Source organism: Chrysemys picta, chromosome 4 (assembly GCF_011386835.1).
Source record: "Chrysemys picta bellii isolate R12L10 chromosome 4, ASM1138683v2, whole genome shotgun sequence".
Lineage (NCBI taxonomy): Eukaryota > Metazoa > Chordata > Testudines > Emydidae > Chrysemys > Chrysemys picta.
In genome coordinates, this window is record NC_088794.1 from 146,823,035 (window position 1) to 146,847,750 (window position 24,716).

The 24,716-nt window shown below is 45.4% G+C and overlaps 1 protein-coding gene across 2 annotated transcripts in view; it reads left to right on the forward strand.

The window, feature by feature from the left end:
• The window catches only part of LOC122172278 (uncharacterized), a 139,676-nt gene that overhangs the window by 25,737 nt on the left and 89,223 nt on the right, over nt 1-24,716 (forward strand). The gene's annotated exons all lie outside the window — the stretch shown is intronic.

Consider the following 24,716-nt stretch of genomic DNA (forward strand, 5'->3'; position numbering starts at 1 on the left):
TCACTTTGAGGAGAACAAACATGTTCATGAGACAGAGAAGCGACAAAGGAGGAAAGAAAGTGCACAACAGTCCAGCCAACAACTATGTCTCCTCCAAGATTACACCTGTCACTCCTGTGGGAAAAACTGTAGGGCATGAATTGGGCTCCTCAGCCACTTAAAAACCCACCAATGAACCCCCTTGGCAGACATCATCCTCGCATGGAGGGTAGCCGAAGACATTTCTATGACTGTGATTCTTTCATGACTCACAGGGAACCTGTTTTTGAAGTTTGCACCTGGTCACAGGAAATGGAGTGTGGATGGAGAGCCAGCTGTGTTTGGATGTTCTGTTGTTTGAAAGTGCAGGGATTCTCAACCTGATGAGCAGGTCCCTGAAGGGCACATCATTAGCCTACGTGTGTGGAGTGCAGGAGAGGAACATCAGGGATTGGGGAAAGCTGTATTCCCACCACTACCATCACCCACACTCTTTGCTTGGCCAGGAGAGCACATGCCTTCTTGCCCCATGAACCCACAAAGAGATGGCTCCTCCCTCTCTGCTCAGCCCCGGCAAGTGGGGAAGGGGCAGGAAAGCTTATGATACTTTTTTATAAAAAGAAGTAAATTAATAGTTTGTATCATGCAATAATAGCTGTATCCTTTGTCCCTAGTTCTCTTCTCCCCTCACACTGCCTCGTTCCTGGTTCTGCCACTGGCTTGCTGGGTGACGCTGGCAAGTCATTTAATGTCCCTGTGCTTCAGCTTGCCTGTCAAATAGATAGTGTACTTACCTAGCTCACAGGGCTATTGTGTAACTAAGAGCCATGTGGTCCAAGGACTATCACAGATCCTGCAATTTGCTTCATGTTACCTGCTTGTTGAATGGCTTGGGGCAGATCTAAAGCCTGTTGAAGTAATTGGGAAGACTCTTTAACTGCAGTGAACGTTGGATCAGGCTCCTTGTGAATTAAGCCTGGAGGACTGGGATAGTGGGTCAGAAGATGGTGCGTGGGAAGATCTTTCTCCAGTGAGGAAATCTATTTGATAAGATTTTGGTAAGGGTTAAGGGTGTGTTTCTCAGAACAATGAAGGGCTAGAAAGGAGCTTTGATGTAGTTGTGGCAATGTTCCTGCCGGAATAACCATTTTAATGCCAATGGGGTTCTGTGTTTAATATTAATTACACCCTGGGGAGCCTAGAGCCTTGTATAGGTTTTTTAATTATTATTTAAATAAAAATAAATACAAAATGATCCACAGAATGAAAAAGCTGGAGAACCACTTGGAGAGCCTACCTAATAAATGTTTGTAAAGTGCTTTGAGATCCTCAAGTGAAAGGTGCCTCATAAGTGAAAAGTATTTATTATTATTTATTTATTTATTTATTTATTGATTGATTGATTGCAGTCTAGCAGCTTGCTTTCCTCTAGGAGGGAAGGTGACCAGTTCCAACCCCAATTGGTAGAGAGACTGTCAGTTTTGCTTCCTTGCACTGGCCAGTGAGAGAGGGTCATCCTGCCACAGCCATGAATGAAAAGTCCTCTCCTGTGTCCAAGCTAACTGTGGAAGATAAAAGGTAGCAATGCAGGGCTAGATTGTACCTTTAGCCACCACAGCCCTGAGTAAGGGCTGATGCGCAGGCTGCACCGACCCAGGACTAGCCCTGGAAAACATGCCTCAGAAACATGGGGGAGGGGCCTGACGACATGTACCCAGAACCGCCCGCGACACTGTTTTGCATCATCCGGGCATTGGGATCTCAACCCAGAATTCAAAGAAAAGGCGCGAACCGCTTCTCGGCTCTCTGAGCTGTGGTGCAAACGTAGTATCTGACGGCCTAGGGGAAGGAGGGAGGGGGGCCGAGTGACGACATGGCGTACAGGCACAGGGAATTAAAATAAAGAACGGTGGCTGTGCATCAGGGAGAGACACAAACAACTGTCACAGAGTGGTCCCCCCCAAAGATTAAACTGAAAACCCTGGGTTTAGCAGGCCGTTGATTTGACGGAGGGAGGGGGAAGCAAATGAATACAGAGAAAATCTATTTTTTTACATCTTAAGACGACGGTGCAGCGTGACTGATAGCCCTCGGCATCTTTCTGGGTGCTTGGCAGCAAATACGGGGCAGTGTATGACGATGGTCTTCAGGCCTATTGCACAATCGGCTGCTCGGGGAAGACTCTGCTAACGTGCGATGACCCGACTTGTAATAGGCCGGCTAACAGTCATAATACACCATTTACTGCCAAAAGGCAAGCCCCACGGCTGCCAGCACCCAGATCGCCGATGAAGGCTACCAGTCTACTGCACCGTCTACCGCCAAAAGGCAGTTAGCAGCTGCTGCTGTGTAGCAATGCAGTCCCACGTCTGCCGGCACCAAGAGGACATATGGTGACGGTGAGCTCAGCTGTGCTGAGCGGGCTCCATGTTGTCTGCACAGGTAACCCAGGTAACCCAGATAAAAAGGCGCGAATCTATTGTCTGCCGTTGCTGTGACGGGGGAGGGAGGGGCCTGACGACATGTACCCAGAACCGCCCGCGACACTGTTTTGCATCATCCGGGCATTGGGATCTCAACCCAGAATTCCAAGGGGCGGCGGAGACTGCGGGAACTGTGGGATAGCTGTGGGATAGCTACCCATAGTGCAATGCTCCGGAAGTCGACGCTAGCCTCGTACTGTGGACGCGGTCTGCCGACTAGAGCACCCAGAGCATTTTATGTGTGGACATACACAATCGGCTGTATACAACCGATTTCAATAAAACCGGCTTCTATAAATTCGAACTAATTTCGTAGTGTAGACATACCCTGAGGCACAATTCCTCCTGTTGCTTTTAGGGAGAAGTTATTTGTTACTGGCCTTATCAGCAAGTTACCACACCCCACGCCGACCCAGCGGTGAGAGGGGGAGAAGCTAAGGCTCTGTCCATTCTTACCCAGCTATTCTGTGGCGGGAGCCCGTGACTAGTCCCAATTGTTATATGCACTTGGACTCAAGTCTGGGTAGCCTGCCAAATGGTGTGAGGGGAGATTTTATTCCTTACTCCATTGCGTGGGTGTGCAGTGTGTGTGTATACATTCTTTGTAGTGTGCCTACTCTGTCCCGTCCTAGTGGGAAAGTCCTACAGGATTTAACAGGGTTGGCGCCAACTGGATTCTGTAAATCAGGGGTAGGCAACCTATGGCACGCGTGCCGAAGGTGGCACGCGAGCTGATTTTCAGTGGCACTCACACTGCCACTGGGGGAGGGGGGGGGAGAGCTCTGTATTTTAATTTAATTTTAAATGAAACTTCTTAAACATTTTAAAAACCTTATTTACTTTACATACAATAGTTTAGTTATAAATTATAAACTTATAGAAAGAGACCTTCTAAAAACTTTAAAATGTATTACTGGCACATGAAACCTTAAATTAGAGTGAATAAATGAAGACTTGGCACACCACTTATGAAAGGTTGCCGACCCCTGCTGTAAATCCACTAGTGTTCTATAGAAATTACTCAGGCCAGGGCTACACTACAGACCTATACCAGTATAACTATGTCACTCAGGGGTGTGAAAAATCCACACCCTGAGTGATGTAGTTATACTGACCTAACCCCCAGTGTAGACCTAACCCCCAGTGTATTCTTGCATCAATGCAGCTGCGCCGATGCAGCGTTTTAAGTGTAGACCTTCCCCCCGAGAAGGCTGTCCCTTCTATAGGGTAGTTCAGAAAACTGTAGAAGGGATTTCTGAACTATCTGATAGATTTCTGTGGAAGGAATATCGTTCTCTATTCAATTCTATAGGATCATTAAAAAAGCCCATGGAAAGTTTTCCTTTTCCGTTAAATTCTATAGGACTTTTCCGTAAGGGGTATATATTTTTAATACTTATAGTTTTTAAGGCCCTAAATAGGAGGCTTTGTGAATTTCTTAAAGTAAAGTTCATCCACTAGGGAAACATCCATATTTTACTGTCCACAAAATGTGTGGGACCATAAGCTGTAAAACCACACAGAGAACCACAATTCCTTTGTACTTTAAAAATAGATGTGAAAGTCATTTTTTCCAGAAATCCAGGGCAGATTTTTAGTGGTGAGTTTTCATTTCTGTAAATGGGGTTACAGAAATTGTTGGTCTGCCCCTGAAAACTGCAGGCTAATAACTAAGTAACTTAACTAACTAACTAACTTTTTAAAAGTAAAAGAGAGACTTAGCATACAGTTACCCTATATCTCAGCAAATCTCCTCTTCATTATGAGCTAGATTGCGATTGGCCCTAATGCAGCAGCATGAGGAATTAAGATGCGTCTCCTCCAGTAGAGCAGCCTGTGGGCTTCATGTATAACTTGGGTGTAGTGGGAGAGCAGAGGCTGGGCATTCATTATCTCTCCCATCCCACTGAACAGAGAGGTGGCAGATAATGGCAGGAGGATCCTTGGCTCCACCTCCTTCCCTCCCAACATGCTAGCCAGTAGAGTTGAGCCTTTGTGAAGGGAGAAGTAAGTAGCACCTGGTTAAGGGCTGCAGTCAATTATTCCCCTCCCCTGTGTCAAGGGGTAAGCAGGCAAGGAATTGTGACTTTCAAGTTATAGCTTGTTTCATGGCTCTTCCTGGGGAGGGGCAGCTATGCCCATACTCAAGGCTTTGAGCAAAAAACTGTCTAAGCCTGTTAGCTATGTCACCCATACCAGACCCACACTTGCCTCCTTCATGTACAAATCTGGTGTTTGCACTAGTCCGCAGCCTTCACAGTATGGTCTGTGTGATGGCACATTGGGGCCTGGTCAGTGGATGGGAGAAGCATGTGCTGCAGGAAATGTGGTGGTAATTCAGAAGCTGGCATTCTTTTGAGTCAGCACAGGAACAACACCTCAGCATGGCGAAGGGGGCACTTTGCTGGTGGAAGCAGTTTCCATTAGTGAGATTTAAAAATGAGGCTATGACATTTTCCTAAGAGTATGCCCGTGTCCTGTCCACATTTCAAATGGGATAATAACATCCTGTTTAGTAAAGTTTCTCCTGTCATTTCAGTGGGTAGAATTTTCTTTTCCATGTCCTGTCCGAAAATGGTTGCACAAAGGAGCATCTGTGTGCATTGTTAATCAGCTGCTGCCTTTCATCCTGGAGGTGGCTGCATTTCAGTGGTGGGTGATTGATCTCTGTTTGTTGGCCAAATCTTGCTTGCCTTGCTTGTGCGTAATGCCAATGAATTCTTTCATTATTATGACCCCCTGTTTCCAAAAGTATAGAACTATCCATTTCTTGTTACATTAAGTGCAAACTGTAGAATAAGATGGATGTCTGTCAATTCTGGATGTTGACTTCAGCTGTCATAACAGAAACCTGTAGGGCTGGCCTTACCAAGAGGTGAACTGAGGCGGCCACCTCAGGTGCCAGACGGTGGGGGGGGCGCCACTAGGACCCAGAGTGTGGAAAATTGTGTCTGCTGCTGGTGCATATGTATTCTCTCTGCTCTAGATGCACAGAGATGGTGGAGTGCTGTGCTGCAGGAAGGAGGGCACAAGAGACATAACAGGCAGGCAGGAGAAAAGGTGAGAGGGAATAACAGAAAGCAGCAGGAGCTGCAGGGAGAGAGAGGAGGAGGAGCCTTTTATGTACCTCTCCAGCACCCCCAGGAGCCAGGACTGATTAACACCAGCTTCTCAGGGAGCTTCCTGTTTCCTGCTGCTTCCCTGAACCCACTTGAGGAGAACAGGCAGTCAGCTGAAGCAGTAGGAGCCAGTTAGGCCCTTAAGATGCTGATATCTTCCCTCACTCATAGAATCATAGAATATCAGAGTTGGAAGGGACCTCAAGAGGTCATCTAGTCCAACCCCCTGCTCAAAGCAGGACCAATTCCCAGCTAAATCATCCCAGCCAGGGCTTTGTCAAGCCGGGCCTTAAAAACCTCCAAGGAAGGAGACTCCACCACCTCCCTAGGTAACGCATTCCAGTGTTTCACCACCCTCCTAGTGAAATAGTTTTTCCTGATATCCAACCTGGACTTCCCCCACCGCAACTTGAGACCATTGCTCCTTGTTCTGTCATCTGCCACCACTGAGAACAGCCGAGCTCCATCCTCTTTGGAACCCCCCTTCAGGTAGTTGAAGGCTGCTATCAAATCCCCCCTCATTCTTCTCTTCTGGAGACTAAACAATCCCAGTTCTCTCAGCCTCTCCTCATAAGTCATATGCTCCAGACCCCTAATCATTTTTGTTGCCCTCCGCTGGACTCTTTCCAATTTTTCCACATCCTTCTTGTAGTGTGGGGCCCAAAACTGGACACAGTATTCCAGATGAGGCCTCACCAATGTCGAATAAAGGGGAACGATCACATTCCTCGATCTGCTGGCAATGCCCCTACTTATACAGCCCAAAATGCCGTTAGCCTTCTTGGCAACAAGAGCACACTGTTGACTCATATCCAGCTTCTCGTCCACTGTGACCCCTAGGTCCTTTTCAGCAGAACTGCTACCTAGCCATTCGGTCCCTAGTCTGTAGCAGTGCATGGGATTCTTCCGTCCTAAGTGCAGGACTCTGCACTTGTCCTTGTTGAACCTCATCAGGTTTTTTTCTGCCCAATCCTCTAATTTGTCTAGGTCCCTCTGTATCCGATCCCTACCCTCTAGTGTATCTACCACGCCTCCTAGTTTAGTGTCATCTGCAAACTTGCTGAGAGTGCAGTCCACACCATCCTCCAGATCATTAATAAAGATATTAAACAAAACCGGCCCCAGGACCGACCCTTGGGGCACTCCACTTGAAACCGGCTGCCAACTAGACATGGAGCCATTGATCACTACCCGTTGAGCCCGACGATCTAGCCAGCTTTCTATCCACCTTACAGTCCATTCATCCAGCCCATACTTCTTTAACTTGGTGGCAAGAATACTGTGGGAGACAGTATCAAAAGCTTTGCTAAAGTCAAGAAATAACACATCCACTGCTTTCCCCTCATCCACAGAGCCAGTTATCTCATCATAGAAGGCAATTAGGTTAGTCAGGCACGACTTCCCCTTCGTGAATCCATGCTGACTGTTCCTGATCACTTTCCTTTCCTCTAAATGTTTCATAATTGATTCCTTGAGGACCTGCTCCATAATTTTTCCAGGGACTGAGGTGAGGCTGACTGGCCTGTAGTTCCCCGGATCCTCCTTCTTCCCTTTTTTAAAGATGGGCACTACATTAGCCTTTTTCCAGTCATCTGGGACCTCCCCCGATCGCCATGAGTTTTCAAAAATAATGGCTAATGGCTCTGCAATCTCACCCGCCAACTCCTTTAGCACCCTCGGATGCAGCGCATCCGGCCCCATGGACTTGTGCACGTCCAGTTTTTCTAAATAGTCCCGAACCACTTCTTTCTCCACAGAGGGCTGGTCACCTTCTCCCCATGCTGTACTGCCCAGTGCAGCAATCTGGGAGCTGACCTTGTGCGTGAAGACAGAGGCAAAAAAATCATTGAGTACATTAGCTTTTTCCACATCCTCGGTCACTAGGTTGCCTCCCTCATTCAGTAAGGGGCCCACACTTTCCTTGATTTTCTTCTTGTTGCTAACATACCTGAAGAAACCCTTCTTGTTACTCTTAACATCTCTTGCTAACTGCAACTCCAAGTGTGATTTGGCCTTCCTGATTTCACTCCTGCACGCCTGAGCAATATTTTTATACTCCTCCCTGGTCATTTGTCCAATCTTCCACTTCTTATAAGCCTCTTTTTTGCATTTAAGATCAGCAAGGATTTCACTGTTTAGCCAAGCTGGTCGCCTGCCATATTTACTATTCTTTCTACACATCGGGATGGTTTGTTCCTGCAACCTCAATAAGGATTCTTTAAAATACAGCCAGCTCTCCTGGACCCCTTTGCCCTTCATGTTATTCTCCCAGGGGATCCTGCCCATCTGTTCCCTGAGGGAGTCAAAGTCTGCTTTTCTGAAGTCCAGGGTCCATATTCTGCTGCTCTCCTTTCTTCCTTGTGTCAGGATCCTGAACTCGACCATCTCATGGTCACTGCCTCCCAGGTTCCCATCCACTTTTGCTTCCCCTACTAGTTCTTCCCTGTTTGTGAGCAGCAGGTCAAGAAAAGCTTTGCCCCTAGTTGGTTCCTCCAGCACTTGCACCAGGAAATTGTCCCCTACGCTTTCCAAAAATTTCCTGGATTGCCTGTGCACCGCTGTATTGCTCTCCCAGCAGATATCAGGGTGATTAAAGTCTCCCATGAGAACCAGGGCCTGCGATCTAGCAACTTCTGCTAGTTGCCAGAAGAAAGCCTCGTCCACCTCATCCCCCTGGTCTGGTGGTCTATAGCAGACTCCAACCACGACATCACCCTTGTTGCTCCCACTTCTCAACTTTATCCAGAGACACTCAGGTTTTTCTGCAGTATCATACCGGAGCTCTGAGCAGTCATACTCCTCTCTTACATACAATGCAACTCCCCCACCTTTTCTGCCCTGCCTGTCCTTCCTGAACAGTTTATATCCATCCATGACAGTACTCCAGTCATGTGAGTTATCCCACCAAGTCTCTGTTATTCCAATCACATCATAGTTCCCTGACTGTGCCAGGACTTCCAGTTCTCCCTGCTTGTTTCCCAGGCTTCTTGCATTTGTGTATAGGCACTTAAGATAACTCAATGATCGTCCCTCTTTCTCAGCATGAGACAGGAGACCTCCCCTCTTGCGCTCTCCTGCTTGTGCTTCCTCCTCAGGCCCTGCTACCAGCCTGCTTATTTGTCCCCTTCAATTGAGTGTTGAGAGCCACTATAGCTGGCACAGAACAGCAGTCGTGAGTGAAAGAAGAAAACGCCCCTCTGGGGCAGCATTCAGAAAAAGAAAGAAAGCAAAGGAAGCTTTTCTACCTAAGCAGGAAGGAGCTCTCCTGAGATACATAAACACAAATGTTCAAGGTGAGCCCTCCGGCCCCAGTGAGGATGGGAGTGGTGAGGAGATGCCTGATCTTCCAGTTAGTCAGAGTGCAGGTGACCTGGCAGCTACTGCAGCATCCATATCGCCATCTCAAATGGGTGTAACCAGGCACATTCCTGAAGAAAAGTGTAGATCAGAGAAGAGTGTGGTGGAGGCGCAAGAAACAGCTGCTGCTGAGTTTAGTTCCTTAAGTCTAGATGATTCAGGACCATGGACCCACTTGAGCAGTAGCCTGAGGGACTTCCTTGTACTGCATGGGCCACAGCGAGTGAAAAACTTCATGTTCCCCAAAGACAATGAAAATAGAAGTTTCCATCCAACACATTACTGGTGTGAAATCCCCAATGGTGACCAAGTGGAGAGGCCATGGCTTATGTACTCAAAACCCCAGAATGCTGCATATTGTTTTTGTAGCAAACTCTTCCAGTCTAATGTTCCAGCCACATTGGGTTCTACAGGAACAAAGGACTGGAAAAATCTGGCATGCCATGAGAAGGCAGCAAATCACCAGAGAGCATTCCATAGGTAGAAAGAGCTTGAGATGAGACTAAGGTTAAAGGTCGTCATAGATGACCAGCATCAAGAGAAGATTGTATTAGAGTCTCTTTACTGGCAAAATGTTCTGAAAAGGCTCATTGCCATTGTGAGAATGTTTGCTACCCAAAACCTTGTACTGCGTGGCACTTCAGATCAGTTGTGCCAAACAATGGAAACTTGCTTAAAATTGTGGAGCTGATGGCTGAGTTTGATGCTGTACTCCAGGAGCATCTAAGACTAACATGGCTGCTACTCTGAAACCACCCAAGAAATGTACACACACCACTACCTTGGAAAAACAATTCAAAATGAGATCATAGCGTTACTGGCAACAAAAGTCAAACAGAAGATTGTGGCAGATCTGAAGTCAGCAAGATATTACTCTGTTAGTCTGGACTGCACACCTGACATCAGCCATATGGAACAAATGACTTTAATGGTGCATTTTGTAACAACAACAAAACCTAGTGAAAATGTCCATGCAGTGGTGACTGTCAGAGAGCATTTTCTAGAATTTATTGACATTGATGATACTCCAGGAGCTGGTATGACAAATGTGCTTCTTAAAAAGCTGGAAGATCTGGGAATTGCGATAGCTGACATGAGAGGTCAGGGCTACGATAATGGTGCCAACATGAGAGGAAAGAACAGAGGAGTGCAGACACGGATCCGAGAGTTAAACCCTCGAGCCTTTTTTGTCCCATGCAGTTCTCATTCATTGAACTTGGTGATCAGTGATGCAGCATCAGTTTCTAGTGAAGCTGCTGAATTTTTTAATATAATTCAAAGCATCTATGTATTTTTCTCTGCATCAACTCATCGATGGCAAATTTTAAAGCAACATCTGGGAACATCTTCTTTGACACTGAAACCACTGAGTGCCACATGATGGGAAAGTAGAAGGGAGGCAATAAAGCCTATAAAACACCAAATTGGGAAGATAGATGTTGCCATTATGGAGGATAATGCTATGACAGGAACTGCTCATGGGAGAACAGTGGCAGAGGGAAATGGAATCCCCAGAAACATACATAACTTCAAATTTCTGTGTGGCTTAGTGTTGTGGCATGACATACTGTTTGAAATAAATGTTGTAAGCAAGAGACTCCAAGGTGTTGACCTTGATATATCTGGAGCAATGGAACAACTGGACAAAGCAAAGTCATACCTACCGTTTTACCGGTCAGATAAGGGATTTCAAAACGTTCTGAAGGGTGCACAGAAATTGGCAGAGGAACTTCACACTGAAACTATTTTCCCACCCATTCAAGAATACAAGAGTCACCGAAGAAGAAGACATTTTGACGAGGCACGGGATAATCCCATAAGAGACCCCAAACAACAGTTCAAAGTTGAATTCTTTAACCAGCTGCTAGATTATGCAATACAGTCAGTTGAAGAACTTTTCATGCAGCTCAAGGAACACAGCAATATATTTGGGATGTTGCATGATATTCCAAAACTCTTTACTATACCTGAAGAAGACCTACACCAGCAATGCAGGGCACTAGAGACAGTGTTGACACACGATGACATGTGCAATATTGATGCGAGGGATTTAGGTGATGAACTGAAAGCCCTTTCAAGATACATTTCAGCAGGATCAACTCCAAAGGCTGTTCTGGAATATATGTGCACAAATAAGATGACAACCCTCTTTCCAAATGCTTTTGTTGCTCTGTGCATACTTCTAACACTTCCTGTAACAGTTGCCAGTGGAGAACACAGCTTCTCCGAGCTGAAGTTAATAAAAACACGTCTATGCTCCACAGTGACACAGGAGAGGCTGGTCGGCCTTGCAACCATCTCAATAGAGCATGAGCTGGCCCAGACTGTGGACCTTCAGGAAGCAGTTCAAATTTTTGCAACCAAGAAGGCATGGAAAGCACCACTTTGATTATTCAAACAGACAAAAATGCCAGTGTTTACTATGCAGACAAAAAAAGTTACATTTGCTGTTCAGGCGTTTGAAAGTTAAGTGTTACTTAAAATTTGTGAACAAGGCATTTTAAGTTGTTAGTTCTCCTTTATTGGGGTAGGTAGCAGAGCAGTACCATGAGAGGAGTAGAACAGGAAGAAGGCAGAATTGAGACCTTTCAAAGTTTTGGCCCAAGGGAGGGGGCACGGGGGCATCATTTGAGCTCCCCGCCTCAGGTGCCAAAATGTTGTGGGCCGGCCCTGGAAACTTGCTTATGGCACACTGTCTAAAATTAAATTGTAGAGGCCCTGGTACATAATGCGAAGTGGAGCAGATGACTTTTCATTTTCAAGAGAGATGGAGGAGACAAGGAGATTCCAGATGGACAGCATTCCTGTGAAGGGCAGCTAGACAGGCTGGAAAACTGAAAAACTTTCCCAGTTCTCCTGTGCAGCTGTCAGCTGCGTCTAGGAGCGGTATGGACAGGCTGGTGCTGCTAGAGCTGCTGTGCTACCCAGTGCTCAGAGTCATTTAAAACAAATGGGCTGCCCCACCTCATAGCATTTAAATGGCTTCAATTGGTTGCCCAGCCTACTGAAAAAACCCACTTTGGGCCACTAATTCATGACAACCGTTTGTTTGCAGGTTGTGACTGAGGGTGTGTCTAACTGCAAAAAAAAAAACAAAAAAAAAAAAAACACACCAACTACCCCCCAAACAAACAAACAAAAATAAAACAACCCCCCCCCCCCCCAAACCAATACAAAACCCTGCATCAGTGAGTGTCAGAGCCAGGGTCAATGGCCATGGGCTCAAAACACCAGTGTAGATGTTCCTGCTCAGGCTCAGACCCTGTCAGGGGGTGGGTCTCACAGCCTGGACTCCAGCCTGAGGTGGAATGTCTACACTGCTATTTTTAGCCCTGTAGCACAAGCCCCATGAGCCTGAGTCAGTTGTCCCTGACTCTGAGACTTGCCGCTGTGTTTTTTTTGGAGGTTTTTTGTTGTTGTTGTTTTTTTTTTTTACAGTGTAGACATACCCCGAGTCAGTTCCCATTTGCTAGAGCATATTGAAAGGGCAGAAGAGATCTGATCTGGGCCATGGAACCTTGAATAGCATGGGCAGAGCAGACTGTATGGATGAATTATGTGAATTTAGAATAGTGGACTGATACGTATCTTTCTGGTGGTACAAAGATTGGTTCCAATAGGGAGTAACCTCTCAGAGAGGAAGGATGGTCCAGTGATTAGGTCACTAGCCTATGTCTTGGGAGACGTGTGTTTAAGTCCCTGCTCCATCACAGACTTTTCCTGTGTGACTTTGGGCAAGTCAATTAATCACCTGTGCTTCAGTTCCCCAGCTGTGAAATGAGGGTGATGCTTCCTTTCTCACTCTTTGTCTGTTTAGGCCTGGTCTGCACCTAAAACTTAGGTTGACCCAGCTACATTGCTTAGGGCTGTGAAAAGTTTCACACCCGGTGTGACATGGTTAGATTGATCTAACCCCCACCGTAGATGCAGCTGGGTTGACAGAAGGATTCTTCTGTCAACCTAGCTACTGCCTCTGAAGGCAGTGGATTGACTACAGCGACCAAAAACCCCCCCTTCTGTTGCTGTAGCAAGTGTCTACACTACAGTGGCATAGCTGCAGCTGTGCTGCTGTAGTGCTTGTAGTGTAGACATACCCCTAGCTTGTGAGCTGTTCAGGGTAGGGACGATCTCTTATTATGTGTTTGTTTGGCCTCTTGCACAATGAGGCCCCTGGTGTCTGCTGGGACCTCTAGGTGCTGCTGTAAAACAAATAATAATAATGGGCAGGATTTTCAAACGTGACTTAGAATATCCCACCCAATATGTAACTGGGCCAGTAGTTTGAGCCTGTGTAAGGCTAGTAGAAATCCAGATTGCTCAGTTTACTCAACCCATTTTTGTAAATAAAACTATATTTTTTAAAAAGTCACATTTCCAGCTGGCAACAAAGACAGTAATAGTTCCTGCTGGCCCCTCTAATCACTGCCCTATTTAAAGCCGAGTGTTGGGTGAGTAACTGCACCGTGCTCCAGTTTTGGATGCAACACAGTGTGTGTCTGACTTAAACTGCGAAGTGTAGTGACAGTGTGCAAAAGAGTGAATAACAATAATATTGAGGACAATAAGGGGTCATTCTTAACTCCAGGGTCCAGTCTGAATAGCTTGGCTGTCCTCTGGGAATCTCTGTGGTGGGGGGAAGGGGAAGGGAGATGGAGTCCTTGCCCCAAGCTGTGGAGACTATTCCAGAGATGCCAAAGCAGTACAGAGGGAAAGGCATCTGTTGGAGGTATTGCCTCAGTCTTAAAAAGGAGGGTGGCCTTCATTCTGTCATGGTTTTAAGAAAATGGAGTGCTTGCAATAGAATGTTCCAATTCCGTATGTTGACTCTGGCTTTTATTATCCCTCCCCTTTCCCTGTGAGATAGGTTCAGGGCTCTTGACCTGTGCTTTTGTGTGGGAGACAGTTGCTACCAGTCCAGGGAGTATATGTGCCTACCTGGACCAGTAGCTGATTCAGGCCTGAACTCATTGAGAATTAGAGGAATCCCTGTGAAGAATGTGCAATCTGTTTGAATCCCCAGATCTGGGGAAAATCTATCCTGATACTCATTCAGAGAATATCCTTCACTGGGGCCATTGTGGGCTCAATACAAACACAAGGTTTCCTTTTAGGGGGAAAGATTTTGGGCCATTTACCAAACAATGATCATCCTGAAAGTGAATGTTCAGAGAACAATGGAATTTTTCCTCTTGACTTATGGCTTTCATTACCTCCTGATTGTGGTTGAGATCATTACAATATCAGGTGGTACCATGTTACATTCAGAAGTAAAATGTAGATGACACATGTAGTAGAAAGAGAGAGCCTGAGACATGAGGCCTGGTATAAAGGGCCTTGTGTAAGGCCTAAGGCCTGAACTAAAGTCATGCCATGTTGAGATAAATCTAAGTTAGCAAGAGTCAAGCTATGAGCAAAAGTCAGGCCCTGTTAACTTGGCAAGAACAGGGCTCACATTGCAAAAACACAAGCACTACTAGGCACTAAGTATTCACGTAAACACATTCCAGAAGGGTAGCACCAGAACACCCCGATTCCAGGCTATGGTGTAAACACAGTCCCCAAAGATGATATAGGGACACACTGACTCCTCCTAACGAAAAGGTCAGGATAACAGGGTGATGGATAGAGATGTTTTGATCGAACCAACATATACAAGGTAAAGGGTGGTACCTAACCACATCAGAGGGGCAATACTTAACTTGTTTGTATCAGTGTCTAAAAAAGGGATCACGGAGGGGGTGTTTTTGTCCAGCTGAGGGAGGAGCGGAAGGTCCTGCTGTTCACTGAGCTGAGTCCATTGGCAGGGGCCTACATGTATTAGTGACCCTGTAGAGTACGCCGGGTGCTAGTACTGTGCTTTGTCAGCTGTAAACCTGGCCGAGTGCCTTCATTGCTGAACTGAGTCTGTGGTCTTCTTGAGCAGTTCGATCGAGGTCTGCTGTGTCAGCTGTCTGTGCAGAGTTGAGGCAGCACACAGAGCACACACGCAGCCAAGAACTGACAACAGCATAAGTGCAGATGTGACTGTTCCCTCAAAAGCTCTTGAGCCTCTCTGTTGGTGGGAATTAAAAAACAATGTATGGACACTCCATCTCCATGAACAGAGGTGGATACGAGAACGAATGGATATAAACTGGCCGTGGGGAAGTTCAGGCTTGAAATTAGACGAAGGTTTCTGACCGTCAGAGGGGTGAAATATTGGAACGGCCTTCCGAGGGAAACGGTGGGGGCGAGGGACCTGTCTGGTTTTAAGATTAAGTTAGATAAGTTTATGGAGGGAATGGTTTAATGGTAAAACATAGTAGTCAAGGAAAACCAAGCAATGGTAGGTAAATAGCATAATGGCTAAAAGGGGTCAGGATGGAGACTCTTGCCTATATGCTCGGGGTCTTACTGATCGCCATATTTGGGGTCGGGAAGGAATTTTCCTCCAGGGCAGATTGGCTGAGCCTCTGGAGGTTTTTTGCCTTCCTCCGCAGCATGGGGCAGGGATCTCTAGCAGGAGGGTCTCTGCCGATTGAAGTCACTAATAACAGGATTGGGGACTTCAGCAGCAGAGTCCAGGGAAGGGGTAGGGACGGTTTTATGGCCTGCAGCATGCAGGGGGTCAGACCAGATGATCATAATGGTCCCTTCTGACCTTAAAGTCTATGAGTCTATGAGTTATCACAGATGCCCGCAATCTGAGTTTGTGGGTCTCAATTACGAAAACTGATAGCTCATGGTCATTGGAAGATGTGGGAAGCCACATAAACCCTCTAGAACTGCAGGCCATCAGACAAGCACCAAAGTGCTTTTTGCCTCCACTCAAGGACCACATAGTTCAAGTACTGACAGACAACCCCATGGCAATGTTCTATCTCAATGAACAGTGGGAGCTCATTCCCAGACAGTCTGTTGGGAAGCAGTGTCCTTCTGGGACTGGTGGTTAGTTCATCAAATGCATCCTGTGGCCGGTGAAGAAAATGAGTGGAAAAAGGCTAGTTGCATACCACAAATTAGTACAAGTGGTCTCAGAAGCAGTTATTGTTGGATCTGCTGTTCATTATGTGCAGTTTCCCTTCAGTAGAGTTGTTTGCCAGAAGCAGCAACGCAAAGTGATCTTAGTTTTGCTCCAGAATGATCATGAAGATCAAACCGGACAAGGCTGGCAGTCTAATCACTTTGTTCTAGGCTAGGCAATATTGGTATGCGGATCTCCTGGATTTTTCAAAGGTATTGCATGTAGTCTACCAGCATCTCCAGATCTCCTTATTAAGGGAGACTTTCTTAGGGCTTATCTACATTACCGCTTAAGTTGATGTAACTTATGTCACTCAGGGGGTGAAAAACCACCCCCCTGAGCAACGTAAGTTACATCTACTTAAAGAGGTGTCTACTATGCTATGTTGGTGGGAGACGCTCTTCCGCCAACATAGCTTCCGCCTCTCATTGAGGCGGAGTAATTACGTCAACGGGAGAGCACTCTTCCATCGACATAGTGCGTCTTCACCAGACACGGTACGTCGGCACAGCTGCACCGATTTAGTGCGATAGTGAAGACAAGCCCTAAGTCACTTAACCTCTCTGGACACTGACATCTGATTAAGCATGTTCTGCAAAGATGCAGGGTATTTTCCCTACTATTTCCAATATTTTCTCATCGCAGAGAAAAAAGGGGGTTGGCTTTCCATTCTGGATCTTCAGCATTTCAACAAATTCATCTGTCATTTCAAGTTCAGGATGGTTTTTTTCATTAAATCCTCAGGACTGGTCTGTGGCTCTCGACCTCCAAGAGGCTTACTTTCACACATCTGTTCATCCAGCCCACAGAGAATACCTCTCATTCCTTGTAGGAACAACTCACCACCACTGCCCTGTGGCCTTTCCACAGCACCAAAGGTAGTCCCCAAGTGCCTGGAAGTCATGGCAGCACATCCAAGAAGACAAAGAATCCAGGTCTCCACATACCTTGACAATTTTCTGTTGGGATGATCTTCCTTGAATCAGCCAGCCATCAAAGGGGGTGAATAACTGGATCCAAGTAATCTTAAAGCTTTTTGCCTCACTGGGCCTCAAGGTCAACAAAGAAAAATCCACTCGTACTCTGACTCAAAGCATAAAGTTCATAGGAGCAGTGTTAGATTTCAGGTCAGTAAGAGCTTACCTTCCACAGGAACGATTCCAGATGATACTAAACCTCATCAAATATCGAGCTGATCCAAAAACATCAGTAAGAGCCTGCCTCGGACTTCTGAGATACATGGTCTTGTGCATCTATGTGATACAGTTTGCCAGACTTCACTTACGCTTCATGCAAGGCTGGTTGAAATCAGTGTATTTATCCCACAGAAACCACATGGACAAGACAGTCACAGTCCTGCATGAAGTCATCTCCTTGTTAAGCTGGTGGAAAGACCCAATTCAAGTGAGCAGGGGAGTACCTGTCTCTGCACCTCTACCTACCAAGACTCTGATTATGGACACTTCCACTCACGAATGGGGAGGGGGACCTCATTTAGATCACCTTCAAACTCAGAGGCTCCGCTCTCCTGGGCTGTAGTAGCTCCTCTGCATATAAACATCCTAGAACTCAGAACCATCAGTCTGGCATGCAAAATATTCCTACCTGTAGTGTGAGCATCCAAAATCCAAGAACTGACAGACAACACCACAGCTATGCATTATGTCAGTAGACAAGGAGGAGCCAGGTCATCTCTGCTCTTTCAGGAGTCCATTCAATTATGGAATTGGTGTACACTGAACCAAGTCACAACAGGGGCTCTGCACCTTTTCTGCTTCAGAACACATTGGCAGATCAATTCATCAAGCAGTTCTCCAGTAACCACGAGTGGTCTGTCAACAATTCAATCCCAAGGGATATCTTCCGCCTGTGGGCATTCCTAGAAAAAGACCCATTTGCCATAGAGCAGGACAGAAAGTGACAGATACTTTGTTCTAGAGAGGGGTTCAGTTTGGGCTTCCTGTCAGCTGCCCCTGGACACTGGGACTGATATATGCCTTTCCTCCGATCTACATGATACCAAGCATTCTGAGAAACCTAGTCAAGACACAGGACTGATGACTATGATAGCCCCACCATAGGCCAGGCAGCTCTGGTATTCACATGTGATGAACCTCTCAACACAGCCCCCCGATTACTTTACCTGCCCTACCCTACAATTGCTCAACAAAGATCAGATCCTACATCCAGACCCAGCTTTGTTACATCTGATGTCCACCAAAAGAAGCTGTTGAGCAGAAATTGAGGACATTCTGCTCCAAATCAGGAAACCCTCAGCCAGACTGACTTACAAATCTAAATGAAATAAATTTTCCATTTGAGCATCTGAGCACCAGCTTTCTCCTATCACCCATTTCAGCAATACTGGACTGTTTGCTACCTTTGAAACAATTGGGGCTTTCCATCAGCTCCATAAGGGTTCATCTAGCAACATTATATGCACATCACCCTCCTTTCCAATGCCACACTTTATTTTCTCATTCTACAGTGGATAGATTCCTTAAGGGCCTTATTAATGTTTTCCCACAGTTGAAGATCCCCCCTCCATTGGGACCTCAATACAGTATTAGAAGAATTAATGAGTCCCCCTTTAGAGCCCTTAGCAGCCCATTCCCTTTACCACTTACCTGTGAAGACTGCCTTTTTAGTGGGAGATTCAGGCCCTCATAGCAGGTCAACTTTTACAGTGTTACATAAGGACAGGGTCACTGCTGGGTCTTATCTCAAGTTCCTGCTCAAAGTTGTCTCAGAGTTCCACGTGAACCAATTTATTCATCTCCTTGTTTTCTTCCCCAAGCCTCTCTCCACTGCAGGAGAAGCTAAACTTCAAACACTTGATGTAGTAGGGGCACTCTTTTTTACATTGGCAGGACAAAAACATTCAGGCACACACCTGGACTATTTGTGACCTCTGCAGGGAGGGTTAAAGGTCAGGCAGTATCATCTCAGAGGTTATCTAAGTGGGTCCCCGCAACTGTATAAGAATATGTTTTGAGTTAGCTAGGTTAGATCCACTTAGTCACATTAGAGCTCATTCCATGAGAGCTCAGACAGCTTCTCTTGCTTGTTTGAGGAATGTCCCTATTTCTGATATTGGTAGGGCATACGTGGAGCTCGGTCCACTCCTTTAAAAGACACTACTCTGTGGTAGAGGCTTCCAGGTCTGATGTCTGCTTTTGTAGGGCTGTCTGGCAGTCACTGTTTAAATAGGACACCTACTACCCACCTCCAAGCAAACAGATAACTGTTTGTTAATCACCAAGAGTAGAGTCTGTGTGGACAGTCACGAAGAAAAAGAGAGAATAGTTACTTACCTTACAATAACTGTGGTTCTTCAACGTGTTGTCCACATGGATTCCACAGCCTGCCCTCATTCTCTGCTGGTAGGGAGTCCTGCTCCTTTGGGATTCTGTAGTCGTGAAGAACAGAGGTATGGTTGGGCCCACTCTGCACTTTTTGCCCTTGGGTGGGTGGGGGGCATGTGGTTTTCTAGGGGACAGGTGTGGCTGCTATGCACACAGCAGGCCAAAATAATCTGATTTTGGGGCTCCTGTGAATCAAGAGTGGAATCTCTATGGACAACACATCTTGAGCTACAGTTACTGCAAGGTGAGCAACCATTCTTTGTTGTCTTTCCACCAGTCAGGTAACCTGTCCTGAAATGGGATCTCACATTAGTGCTGACAGAGTTCATGAATGCACCTTTGGGGAGTGCTCTCTCTTCCACCTCTCTTCTCTCTCAAGACACTATTCTTGATCATAAAGATGTCTGCGAGAAGAGGTGAAAGAACTGTAGGCTTTGACAGCTGGTTCTCCCATTCCACAGAAACAAAGTTGTCCTGCACCCTTATCCAGAATTGTCCTACATCCTCAGCCAAAGTCTTTGCCAAGAGCAATGTCTGAGTTCTAAACTAGACCATTAACCTTCCTTCTGGAATCCTGTTTTCCTTCCAGGGGTGCTGGAACAATTCGTATAGTGTGGGTGCTGAGAGCCAATGAGACAAACTATAAACCTTGTATATGATGGAAACCACTTCAAGCCAGGTGGTGCGGCCACACCCCGAGTTCCAGCACCTATATCTCCTTAGAGGGAAGGTAGGCTCCATGACCTGGCTGTAAGTGGGCTTTGAGGGTAGCTTTTTTTGGGGGGGGGGGCGGGGGTAGGGAAGGTAGGGACAAAGTGTTTAGGAAGTCACCTAAACCTTTTTGTACCTTTAGGCATCCATGTGAGGGGAACGCCATTTCCGCTCAGTGCCTTTTTATAATGGGCTCGATTGTACATTGAGACATATGCTTTGGCTAGGATGTCAGCTCCTGAAGGTTTTGGGGTTTACAGTGGCTTCAGTGGCTTGTCTTCATAATGGTTTCCATTATGGCAGGGCTGCTACTTCCAGACTCCTACCATTGGGAGGTCAGTTCTGCAACCTTTGTTCAATTAAACTCCTCCGGCCACCTTCCTGTAGGGTTGTACCTAGGCATTACAGTGGATGAGAAGCTGGATATGAGTCGATAGTGTGCCCTTGTTGCCAAGAAGGCTAACGGCATTTTGGGCTGTATAAGTAGGGGCATTGCCAGCAGATTGAGGGACGTGTTCATTCCCCTCTATTCAACATTGGTGAGGCCTCATCTAGAGTACTGTGTCCAGTTTTGGGCCCCACACTACAAGAAGGATGTGGAAAAATTGGAAAGAGTCCAGCGGAGGGCAACAAAAATGAGTGGGGGCTGGAGCACATGACTTATGAGGAGAGGCTGAGGAAACTGGGCTTGTTTAGTCTGCAGAAGAGAAGAGTGAGGGAGGATTTGATAGCTGCTTTCAACTACGTGAAAGGGGGTTCCAAAGAGGATGGATCTAGACTGTTCTCAGTGGTGGCAGATGACAGAACAAGGAGTAATGGTCTCAAGTTGCAGTAGGGGAGGTTTAGGTTGGATCTTAGGAAAAACTTTTTCACTAGGAGGGTGGTGAAGCACTGGAATGGGTTACCTAGGGAGGTGGTGGAATCTCCTTCCTTAGAGGTTTTTAAGGTCAGGCTTGACATCCCTGGCTGGGATGATTTTCTTGGGGATTGGTCCTGCTTTGAGGTCCCTTCCAACCCTGATATTCTATGATTCTATGAATTACACTCCCCAAAAGGGGACTATACAGAGGCCAATTCAAAGAAAGAAAAGAAATTTATTTATCAGTGACTATGGTTCATCAAGACTTTTTTCTTTATGGGGGACAAAGAAAACTTGTATTCTTTCAGTAAAATGTGACTCAGTGTATCAATGGATGTACGGCCGTCCTAGACTTTGCTGGTTTGTGTGTGTGAGGCTGTTGGGGTGGAAAGTGCTATTTCTGGTTCTTTAACTTGGGGGAAAATGTTAATTTGATATTTTCTGGAAAGACTATGGGCATCCAAACAATTCTGGTAGAGCATGTGTTTCATCCAGTGCATATTTCTTACTGGGTATGCCCATGGGTATTTATGAAATTAGATGGTGCTTGATTTGATTTGGTGAGAGGATTATCTTTTAAAAAAGACAGGAAAATGAAAACAGATTGAAATATCTTTATAAAATCAGGGAGCCAGGGTTGCTGGCAGCAGGGAAGGAAGGATAAATGAAATGATGCAGAAATCAGGCTATTTTAGGGGGGGAAAAGGAGCCAAGTTGGGAGGCCAACTTGGAGAATGCTGGGAATGTTCTATGTGTTTACAAGCTCTGTTTATCCACACCTGTGGGTTAGAAATGCTGTCATCCGAGGAGTGGCCCCATATTACAAGAAGGTCAAGCACCAAGCAGACCTAATTAAAAGCTCATTACAAGAGACAATCTCCATTAGCATGCCAAGCTTCATGCAAATCCATTAGCACCAGGGCTTTCTTCGGAAGCTTTAAATTCCAGTCCTGTGCCCCAGGGACTGGAAACTGTGGCCGGTTAATTTGCCGTTCTCAGTCTGTGAACATTAGGCACAGTCCTCTTACTTTCTGGATTATTTCACATTCCAGCAAATTAGTTTTATCCGTTCTGAGAACATTTTAACAAAGAAAGTTCTTTTGGCATCACATGGATAAAATAACAAGGGATAAAAGAATGAGCACTTTACCCAATCAGGAACAAATAACTTTAAATCTCTCCTGAAAATGCAGCCTTTCCTGTTATTCCCCTCCCTCCCCACCCCTTCATTTATCTTTCGGCAGTTGGATTTTTTAATTACGGTTCTGCAGCCAGACCCCCTTCTCTCTCTTTTTTATGATATCCTTCTCAAGATACATGTTTTTTCTTTATTCCATTGTAGCAGAACTTGACTAAAGATCTCCAAACTTGTTAAATATAAAGTTGGTAAATGATACTATTGTTTGAGTTAAGGGGGAAAAAAGGGTAGTTTATCTGGGGTGGGAGAAGGTTAAGAAAAAGGAAAGGAAAAAAGTCTCAAATGAACTGAAATGGATCAAAGTAAACAGAGACATCTAAAAGCTTTTGTGAGTTAAATGTGGCTATCTGTTGCAAGTCCTGCCTCATTAACTACTGATAGAAGCACTGCCTTGGCCTTCTGGGATATCTAACACCCACTGCCTATAACAAGATGAACTCTGGGTTATTCCCTCTTGCCATTCCCTGTGTTGCTTACCCTCAACCTCTTCACAAATGTTTATCCTCTCCACTAGGCGAAGCAATGGGAGATTCAGCCTTCCAATCTTGTGGCCAGCCTAAGCTGGAAACATAAGCTCAGATGTGAGGAGAAAAAAAAAGGAAAGCAAGTTTCTCCCCTGGGTTTTCGGTTTAGCACTGTTTCCGTACGCCTTTTAGAAAAGTGAATAGAGTGAGAGATGGAGATCAGCCTCCAAGCTCCGGGATACAGTATCCCCATCTCCCCAGTGCCATTCAGTTGGGAAAGCAAGCTGAAATTGAGAGGTCTGTCTAGCAGAAGTAGTGAGATTTGGGGCGGGGGGTGGGGGTGGGGGGACCATGGTTCTTTGACTAGGACCAGATAGGTCTCTGTGTAGAGTAATATTACAGCTCTCTTTCTCATAAACAAGCTGCATGCCTGCTTCTAAAGAGCCCATCTGGCATAGCTTTGAGAATGGCAATAATTACAAGCTGATGATGGACATGGAAAAAAAGCCCCACTGAGCAAGCTCATAAGGAAGTACAGGCCAGGACTGTAGGGAAATTACAGGCTAAAACCCCTTTTTAGTTTAGGCCTTTTGGTGTTCTTAATCACAGACTTTAAATGTTGTAATAAACACTGTTGCATTTTATTGACCAACTCCCATGACAGGCAATTTTATTTTATTTTATTTTATTTTATTTTATTTTTACCATTTGTTAGTTTTAGAAAGCAGCCTGAGAGCGATTACGAGTCTGTAGATTTACTGCTATTGATGAAAGGGACGCAAACAGAGAGTCTCCTACATGACTTTGCAATTAAAAAAAGAAATCTTTAGAAGCTCCACTTACACCCATGTGTTGTAAGGTCACTGCTGGTGGTAGCCTTGTTTTGAGATGATCGTTCGGTTGTGCGCACAGTGAGGAGCGAAGGAAATAAAATGAGGCCTTCCTGGTTTTTAGGCAGAATTCCCATTGACTTCAATGGGGCGGCCAGGATTTCACTCTTGGTATTATACATGGAAAGGGACTGAAAAAATCCAGCATTTTCCTAGCTGTGCTGTTTATGGGCCTAATCCTGTGCCCACTGGAGGCAATGGCACAACTCCCATTGACTTCGGTAGCCGGACAGGCCCTATAACAGCGTGGATGGAAGCTTGTTAGCCTAATCTGCAGTACTGTCAAGTATATTAGTGCCATTGTGGCTCAAAGAAGCATTTTTGAATCACGGGGAAGATTTTAGAGAGTCACCGAGGTTCTGGAATCAATGGGGCTCTTGATCTAGAGACTTATCTGTATGTAAAACGTATGCCCTTAATTTTCAAAAGTGACTAGTGATTTGGGGTCTGATTTTTGGAAGGTGGGTGCTCAGCATTTAAATGGAAGCATCCAAAATCCCTAATCACTTTTGAAAATGTTGTTTTTTTATATAATTATATAAAAGCAAATCCTTAGTTCTTGTAAATATAGGTCCATCATGAGAACTGACAATTTACATCAGCTGAGGTTCTGTTCCATAGAGTCTGCATTTCCCCCCAGACTAATTCCACTCTCTTTTTTATTCCACAGGACCTAGAAGATCAAAAGTTAAACTGTTCTGAGTTTTATTTGACTTGAGTGCAATAAATCTCCTAGGGTGACTGATAGATTTTGAGAGTTATCAGTCTATTCGGTACTTTGAGTGTCAAATCAACAGTGAATGCGGCACATTGCCAGTTGTTTTAAATAATGCTGTTTTGACAGTATGTGGTTTATTACAATTCAACGCTAGCCTTTTTGGAGGAAATCTAAATTTATTTTATACTGTGTTTTTAGTTTAAGAATTTCAGTCACGAGTTAAAAATGCTGCATAATGCAGTGGATTGAATTTACTGATTCCGTTGAATCCTGGAAATGAGTCCATGTTTTTACAAGACATGTTTTCTTAGAGTATCCCATAGAGCAGAACATTCTCTTCCTTTAAATGAATGTTTGCCTGCAGGTATAGCTTTGCTTTGTAAGTTCCGCTCCCATCTCCACCCCAATTTCTCATTCAGAGTAATTTAAAGGCTTGTATTTGACTCATAGCTATTTGCATCCCAGCACTTAATACCCTAGATGCATTATTTAATTTTACCCATTAGCATTTGATTACTTGTTCAGGCATCTAAAATAGGTTGTTGTTTTGCAAAGTTAAAGGAATGAAAT